The following is an 8,986-nucleotide window of genomic DNA, read 5'->3' as shown; positions in this document are numbered from 1 at the left end:
GAAAATATTTTCGCACAACACTTAAGGTCACTGGGAGAGCTGTCTGTACCCTTTATACAGCAGATAAGCAGTTGCTGACTATCAAGCTTTCCTTTAATGCATGTAAGAGGCAAAATATCTATCTCTCATTTCCTCCTATTGCTCTCTGAGAGGTTCGGCAATGTTTAGTTCAAGTGACAGGTTAACCTCTGATAATTGAGACACTATCCTCACCTGGCTGGAAATAGGTTGGTTGAGTACTTATATCTGAAATCTATATATATAAAAGGCAAATACCACTAAATCATCAGAAAATCTCCTGAACCATAAGGCTGGACTTCCTTGCCAGTGGCAGTTGCAGAGCAGTCCATTAGTCAAATAGGGGAACCACACCCAGCGATGTTTGACAGTGTTTAGGGGTGGCAGTTGATGTTGTTCCTCTATTTGAATAATGGACTGCTTTGCAACTGCCACTGGCAAGGAAGTCTAGGTACAGAGCATTGTGTCCTCCTCCCTCTGAGACTTGGTATCGCCGGCACAATGCATTCTTTATAGCCCCGGCTGGGTGGGCTGTCTAAACTCTCCTCTGTGAGGGCGGAATTCCCAATAATCTTCTCACCCCTTTTAACTTCTTTGTGTGTGGAATTTTGAAAAATCCCTTCTTAGTGGGTGCCTACGTCACAAAAGCAAGCTACTGTCCAAATTTTTAAGTTCCTAGCCCTTATGGTTCAGGAGATTTTGTGATGAGTCAGTGGTATTTGCCTTTTATATATATATATATATATATATATATATATAGAGCCAATGGAGGCACTGATAGAACCAATGATAAAAGGGTTCCGTCCCTGAAACGTCGACCTATCCAGCGGTGTGTCGTCTTTTTCTTTCTGAGTACCTCCATTGGTTCTATTTCTGCATGCTCTGCGAGAGGTTGTGCACCAGAACAAGCTGTTTGGATGTTGGACTATTTGTATATATATATATATATATATATATATATATATATATATATAGATAGATAGATAGATAGATAGATAGATAGATAGATAGATAGATAGATAGATAGATAATATCACTCTCAGGATCCTCTCATTTTGTGGTTATATATCTAGTAATGACAGCTTGATTATCACTTTCATTTGCATGCCTTGTTTTCAGGATTTTTTGGCTGAGGAACCACAAATACACAGATACTTATTTCTAAGACATCCTGCTTTGGGCAAAACGAGTGAAAATGAGGATACCACTACTCCCAAGGAGACATAATTTACCATATATAGTGTAAGTCATTTGAGTTATCAGAAAACAATACAGTGTACCTGGTAAATATTTTTAGTGCTGTGACCAATCACCCTTTCTTCCCCTATTACAATCTCTGGGTTGTGTATTATGATTTATAAATAATCTCTTTGCAGATTGATTGCAACATTTCTTAATTCTCCAGTTACAAATATTTAAATACTGTCTAAAGGTGCGTACACACTAGGCGATATTTTAAACAATATCGCTCATTTTTACCTTTCTGAACGATATTGTTTGTAATATCGCCAAGTGTGTATGCTACAAACAATGAATGATGTGCGCTCCCATGGGTTGTTATCGCCCCCCTCTGTCATCTGTACATGCAGCTCAATGTGGCCTTATTGTCCAAAACTGCATGTACGGGCCAGCGGCATCGTGACATCAGGGATATCGTACAGTGTGTATGCATTATCAGCTGCCGGGAGGGTAGGGGAAACACTAGGCAATATCGATCATGGAGCACTGCTAATTAGAATAATTGTACTAAACTCTGTAATCTAACATAGAATAAAATGGAAGTTATTGGCATCATTTTTGGCCGAAAAACATGGGCCCACCAACCAACAACCAGGTGACCTCATCTGGTGGGTCCCTAACACTAAGGTTCAAGTCCAGGGTACAACCAGAGCAATTTTTGGGCACGACTACCAAATGTAGAGTCATGAGGCCACCTGGCCACAGCCCCTCCAGCACTGCTCCCAGGTAGTGCCATCTTTGATCTTCAATCTAGTGGTGACAAGGTACACCTGTAATCAATCTTATAGATACATTCTCTTATTATGTAACAAGTATCCTCATCCAGTGGACACCCCAAATCAACAAGTCATTAGTAAATGTTAATAAAATATGATAAGCATTTCCCCAAAATAATACATACAATCAATCTAGAAAAGTTAACTATTAAAAATAAATACTTTATGCATTTTATGTTCCTCTTCAGATTCTACTAAAAGCAACTGAAGCAACTGTGTCTTTCAGTTTCAAAATGGTGATGGATGATTATAAAACATTACATAACTGTGATTCCTAGAAATAATGTGAACATGAAGTTGGCTGATAGTGTGGAGGGGCTAGCTAGGCTTCCCCACTCCTCCTAGACTAACCCGCACCCCCGAAAGCCACCACTGGTCCTCACATTGCTGGACATGCCCACGTGGTATGGCACGTTATCACGGTGCAATGCGACGGATGAATAGGGAGCTGCAATGTCCCCCTCCCAGAGTGCTTCCCCACACCCCCACTATACCCAGGGCTGGCAACAGAAAGCTTGGGGCCTGGTACAGTGATATCTCTGCGGCCCTCACACTCCACTAGAAGAGACCAGCACAGGGCACGGAAATCCTGGCCAGCGGAGCTGCTGCCATGTTCTGCAACTGCCTGCAATAGAGCTGGACCCAGAAGAGCGGGCGCACACTCACGCTGCACAGTCATTGTGTGTGAGTGGCTCTTGTCACTCAGAGGCTAGTCCCACACCTCTACAGCTCACTGCCCTATTTGGACAAGACAGCTCACATCCCTGCCAGGAACTAAAGTGGCATATCCTTGGGGACCCTCTGATCCATGCGGCCCGGGACAGGTGTCCCTCTTACCACAGGGAGAGACTCACCTGCGCTGCACTCCCCAGTATCCAAACTCGAACACCACACAACAAGTACCATGCGGCCCTCACACTCCACCAGAAGAGGCCAGCACAGGTCACGGATATACTGGTCAGCGGAGCTGCTGCCATGTTCTGTAACTGCCTGCAACAAAGCAGGACCCAGAAGAGCAGGCGCACACTCGCGCTGAACAGTCATTGTGTGTGAGAGGCTTCTGTCACTCTGGCCGACACCACCTACAGCCCGCTGCCTTATTTGGACAAGACAGCTCATATCCCTGCTGGGCACTAAGCAGCATATTCTTGGGGACCCTCACAGTTTTTTGGGCCCAGTGCAGGTGTCCCTTTTGATCCCCCCACCATGTCACCGGCCCTGACTATACCACCACTGTGCAGCATTAGGCTGAGGCACCATCCACCCCCATAAGTTATGCAGGCCACAGGCCTGAGCTACCAAGAAGCAGCTCTCCGGACCAGGCTATCCATTAGGCAGTTTTTGCAGAAGTACGATGGACGGAATATGGCATTGGACGACTGGAAGGACCAGCTGGAGAGAACTATCTGGCAGTATCGTGCCCATGACAGAACAAGTGGACTTGGCCCTGGACACCCTCCAAGGTGAAGCCAGGAGGACTCTACAGCGGTGGCCCACCGACCAGATAAAACAGGAATGTGGAACCTTTGGCCCTCCAGCTGTTGTTGAACTACACATCCCAGCATGCCTTGCAATAGTTTTAGCATGGCTAAATAACAAAATTGTAGCAGGGCATGTTGGGATGTGTAGTTCAACAACAGCTGGAGGGCCAAGGTTCCCCGCCCCTGAGATAAAAGATGTTATGGAAGTGGTGGAGGTCCTAAAAAGCATGTGCAAGGTGAAGACAAAACCCATGGGCCTTCACAAGCGTCTTTTTGCTTTGATGCAGGGAGGATGAGAATATCTCCCAGTTTGCCAACACCATCCAGGAATATATGGAAGAGGTCAAAGCCGTAAAGGGAGAGAAGTTGCTGACGGGAGACTCGGATCACACCCTGCGAGACCTGCTCGTGGAGGGGCTAAGGAATCAAGCCCTACGAAACAACCTTCTGGACAAGATCGAGGGAGACCCCACGCCGACCTTTCATGCAGTGCTAAAAAAAAAAGCCCTAGCTAAAGACAAAGGCATAGAAATTGGCTCCTGCACCATTGCTCTTCTGCAAACCCGGATGGCAGTCCAGACTAGACCAGAGACCAATCCACTGGAGCGCTGCGTGGAGAAGCTGACTAATGTGCTCCTGCTGGTCCAAGAGGAGGTTTTCCAGCTGAGGCATCAAGTAGAACGGTTGGAAAACCATAAGACTACGGCCGAGCCCGGTAGCACAGATGTGGAGGAGTGACAGGAAGACAGTTCACACTGGAGACCCCACGGGCAGTATGCCCACAGGTGCTGGGAACCAGAGGAGGCACAGTGTAGAGACATTAGGGGCCCCATGTATTGGGGAATGCGACCAGCAGTGGCACTTTGCCCAGGAGTTCCCGGAAGCATGACATGCTAGGGGCAACCGCAGGAGTCCTTTAACCTAATATCCCTCTTGGTTATGGGCCAAACCATGAGGGAAAGAGCTGAACAGGCGGACATCACCCACTTGTTGGATCTAGTTGGAGAGTGCCCTACTGTAATAGCGTGGCTAGCGTGGAAAAGCCAGTGTTGTCTATTGGATACGGGTTCATAGGTGCCCACCATGACAGAGAAATGTCCCCATCTCCAGAAAACTAACACCGAGGGTCGGGTGACCATAACCACGGCTGTAAAGGGAAGTTTATTTTCCATCCTTATATGTATCTCTTTTTCCTAAAGCAAAAAGTATTATTTTTATATGTTGATAATTCTATTCAAGAAAGATTTGCACAGCAAGAGAAGAGAAAGAGAGAACGAGATAGAAGAGAGAGTATATTGAAGAGAGAGTGAAGATACACCAATACATTAAGGCCAATAAACACCATTTAAAGGATACATATGATACATATATACTATTCTGTGAGTCCCTCTGGCTTCCATCACAGTCCTGTGTGTCTCACCTGACTAAACTGCAGAGCAGACTCATATTTATACCCCCTAACATAAATATGTAGCTGTCTTTTTCTCAGTGTGTTGAGATGTTCTGACTTGAATTCCTACATATCCATACGTGGTAGTCTATTCAAAGACAATTTGTTTATCAAAGATAAACAGAAGCAACCTTAAAACGCATCTATATTCATACATATATAAACAGGTTCACTTAATTATCTATTAATTTAACATACTTAATTAATGAACTTGCTTGGCCATATTGTACAACTATGAAGTCTGTGACAAATATATATATATCTCTAAAATGGTCGATATTAAATGTACTCTTACAGCAGCCAACAACCTCCCCATCCCTGTCCTTGATGTGATATGGATCGAAGTAAAACTGTACGACCAACCCCTGCGAAAGAAGGAAGTCATGGTAATTGCAGGGAAGGAAATGATGCGTTGGCTCATCATTATAGGAATGAACATATTCCGTTCCTGGTCCAGAAGAAGGCTCCCTGGTATTGGAAGCATCTGGATGGGCAGAAGCCCATACAACAAGCATTTCAGAGGGTGGTGTAACTGTGTGAAGAGCAGAACACCGGTGGGGGCCAAGGCCCCATCGGGTGAATTATGACCCACCACAACCAGAATATGACGGTCTCTGCATGGCAATAAGTGGTCCTGGAGTTGCCCGTCCACTCCCAGCAGCGGCTAGGAAAGACGGGAGGTTGTGGTCAAGCCATGTTAGTTCCGGGAGATAGATGCCGGTTTGGTGGTAGCCAGTGTCCTGACCGTGGTTAGGAGTGGCACGGTTCTGGTCCGGCTTTGCAACCTAGGAGACTTCCCAGTTCAGGTCCACTTTATCACAGTTGGACATCATCTTGACAGTTGGCGCAAAGAAATATTGTATTTGACCCAGACAAACAAAGGTCGTCGACCTTAGCCATGAGGGTCGAGGGGGTGGAAGAACCCACTGAATCTTGGAATGGTAATGTCATCCTTGAGCAGATGGACATTGCGTGTGGGGAAATGGACCTGGGGACGTTAAAAGATGTGAACGGATGCTATGAAAAAAACAGAAGGCATTCTCTCGCAACAAAGAAGATTTTGGGTACACCCAGGAGCTGGAACATGAAATCAACACTGGGGACAGTACCCTCAGCAGGGAACGGTACCACCCAATTCTGCCCAGACTGTACCAAGAGGTAAAGACCATGATCTGCCAAATGCTGGACAATCACGTTATCCACGAGAGCAAAAGTCCCTGGGCAGCACCAATTGTTTTGGTTAAGAAAAAGATGGAGCCCTCCATTTTTGTGTAGATTACTGAAGTTGAACAACTGCACAGTATGAGATGAATACTGCAGCCGCGCATCGAGAAGTCGTTGGAAGCATTGGGAAAGTCCTGCTACTTTTCGACACTTGACCAAGCCAGCAGATACTGGCAGGTGCCAATGGCCAAAAAGGATTGTGCAAAGACCACCTTCATCACTCCCATGGGCCTATTTGATTTCTGTCGGATGCCTTTCAGCCTGTCCAATGCACCCGCTACCTTCCAGCGTCTCATGGAACGGTGCATAAGTGACCTGAACTTTGAAGCGATACTGATCTACTTAGATGACATCATAGTGATCACCCCCATGCAGGACGAACATCTGCGCAAGCTAAACTTGGCACTGTAATGGCTTCAGCGACACATCCTCAAACTGAAGCCTAGGAAATGTCTCCGTGTCCCAGGTATATTAGCCCAGCCTAATATATCTGGGACACATAGTACTGTATCACACAAGGGAGTGCAATCCACACCAACAAGCTTATGGCAATCCAAGGATGGAAAACACCCACCACACTGACAGAATTAAGGGCCTTCTGGACCTATTGGGCTACTATTGGCGGTCCATCAAAGGTTTTGCAAAAATAGCGGGGACCCTACACTAGCTGCTGAGGGGCATGTTAACGGATGTGCGAAAGAAGATAAGTTGGGGCCCGCGCGCAAGACAAAGACTTCAACCAGTTGAAAGAAGCCTTCAGGTCCCTATGCTAGCATATGCCGACTTCAACAAACCGTTCCTGCTTTACACGGATGGGAGCCACAAGAAGCTAGGGTCCATGCTCTCTCAAGTACAGGGAGTCCAAGAGAGATTAATTGCCTACGGGAGTCTGCATGAATCCGAGTGGAACCCGAACACTTACAGCTCCTTCATAGTGAAATTACTAGCCCTGGTGTGGGCCTTCACAGAGAAATCTGCAGAGTACCTAACTGGTGGCCGAGTACGAGGTAATCACTGAAAACAACCGCCTGGCACACCTGGACACCATCAAGATGGGGGCCCTGGAACAATACTGGGTGGCCCAGCCAAGTTCTCTTTCAAGAAATGCTATAGATCAGGCAAATATAATGCCGATGTCCAGTCATGGTTCCCTGTCAGGGCACCCATTGGCCTCACTGACGAGGAGCAGGAAGGGATAGAAATCCCAGACCTAACCAAGGTGACACCCCCTGCCAACACCCTAGACACATCCAGCTGTGGCCTTATGCTACAGAGGACAGCCCAGGACTAGGCCACACAGCAGGGGCTAGACCAAGACCATAGGACCATCCATGGCTGGAAGAAGCGAGGGCATTGGTCGTCTACTCATGAGCAGAACCAACTCCAGAAGGTCACACAGGGGGTGCTACACCAGTGGGATCAGTTGGCTGTCCGTGAAGATGTGTTGTGTAGCTGCGACGATCTGGAACATGAGTTACGCACCATGTGGCAGGTCATTGTCGCTGAGGCCGCAACCCAAATCTTGGTAATGGAATCCCATGAAGAGGGTGCCAACTTAGAGGGTAGCCAAAACACTGCAGTGGATTCGCTGCCAGTATAATTCCCTGGGCTACCGGTATTGGTGAAGGACGTTTGCCAGTATGCCCTGGTGATGATGGACAACTTCACCAAGTTCACCATGGCAGTCCTCACAATGGATCAAACCGCTGACACAGCAGCTAAGCCATTGTGGAGCATTTCATCAGCAGATAAGCTGCAAAGAATGTATCCATTCTAGCCAAAGGACTTGCTTCCAGGGCCTCGTCATGAAATGACTCTGCCAAACCTACTGTATAGCATGCAAATATCCAAAACCACCCCATATCACCCCCAAGAGAATAGGGCATGCGAACATTCAATCGGACCCTGCTGCAGATGTTGAGGAACTTGAGGAAAGGAAGCGCTGGTCAGACTTTGTCCAAAACGTATTGTATGGGCCTATAACAACTGAGTCCAATGCCCCTACTTCATGCTGTTTGGAAGGCCTGGAATGGAGTTACAAAACCTCGACCTATCCCTTCCAGTGGGAGAAGATGAGTGGACCCAAAAGGGGTGGATCAAGGAACAGAGACAACGCCTAAAAACAGTTTGGGTGGTGGCCAAATAGAACAACAGACCCATGACCCCCAACCTGGAAGGACCTTAGGTGAGCTCTTGCATGAGGGACAGCGCATCCACTATAAATGGTCAAGAAACAAACTGTGCGAGAGATAGGAGGTCCTGCCCTACGTTGTTCAGCGGTAGATATCCTACAAAGACCCAGTCTATGAGGTACGCGCAGAGGATGGAACTAGGTGCACTCGCACTCTATATCAAAACATGCTGCAACCGTGGGAGTCTGAAGACCAATGTCCCCTGCTGCTACCCCAGATGGAGATGGCTGGCATGTCATAGCCCACCCTTTTCACTGGTGGACCCCAAAACCCATTCTGGGACCACCCATGAGTCCAACCATAGAGGAGATACCGGCCGAGGTGGAACCTCCCTTGCCAGAGGATTCTGTGCCAAATGTGCAGCATTCAGAGCAAGTGGAAGCTCCACCACAGACCACATCAGTCACACCACCACCAGCCACCCTGACCCGGAGGCTAGTCCAGTCCACATTGGCAGTACCAGCACCGCAATTTGCAGACCCAGACTTCGAATGGACACACAACCAGATTTTTATGGGGACCACAAAGAAAAAGGAGTGGGGAGTGTGGAGGGACTGGCTAGGCTTCCCCTGCCCCTCCTAGAATCACCTGCACCCTCCAAAGCCA

Source organism: Pseudophryne corroboree, chromosome 1, assembly GCF_028390025.1.
Source record: "Pseudophryne corroboree isolate aPseCor3 chromosome 1, aPseCor3.hap2, whole genome shotgun sequence".
Taxonomy (NCBI): domain Eukaryota; kingdom Metazoa; phylum Chordata; class Amphibia; order Anura; family Myobatrachidae; genus Pseudophryne; species Pseudophryne corroboree.
The sequence above is the reverse complement of the archived record's forward strand: the minus strand, read 5'-3'. Positions refer to the sequence as shown.